We start from the raw sequence: 250 nt of genomic DNA, 5'->3' as shown, positions 1-250 counted from the left end.
AGGAGGGAGGGAGGGAGGGACGGATGGAGGGAGGGAGGGAAGAGAGGGAGGGATAGGAGGGAAGAGAGGGAGGGATAGGAGGGATGAGAGGGAGGGAGGGAAGAGAGGGAGGGAGGGAGGGAGAGATGAGAGGGAGGGAGGGAGGGAAGAGAGGGAGGGAGGGAGGGAAGAAAGAGAGGGAGGGAGAGGTAGAGGGAAGAGAGGGAAAGAGAGGGATGGAGGGAAGAAAGAGAGGGAGGGAGAGGTAGAG

Source organism: Penaeus japonicus, unplaced genomic scaffold (genome assembly GCF_977035675.1).
Source record: "Penaeus japonicus unplaced genomic scaffold, GWHDUDI00000001_assembly GWHDUDI00000025, whole genome shotgun sequence".
Lineage (NCBI taxonomy): Eukaryota > Metazoa > Arthropoda > Malacostraca > Decapoda > Penaeidae > Penaeus > Penaeus japonicus.
The sequence above is the reverse complement of the archived record's forward strand: the minus strand, read 5'-3'. Positions refer to the sequence as shown.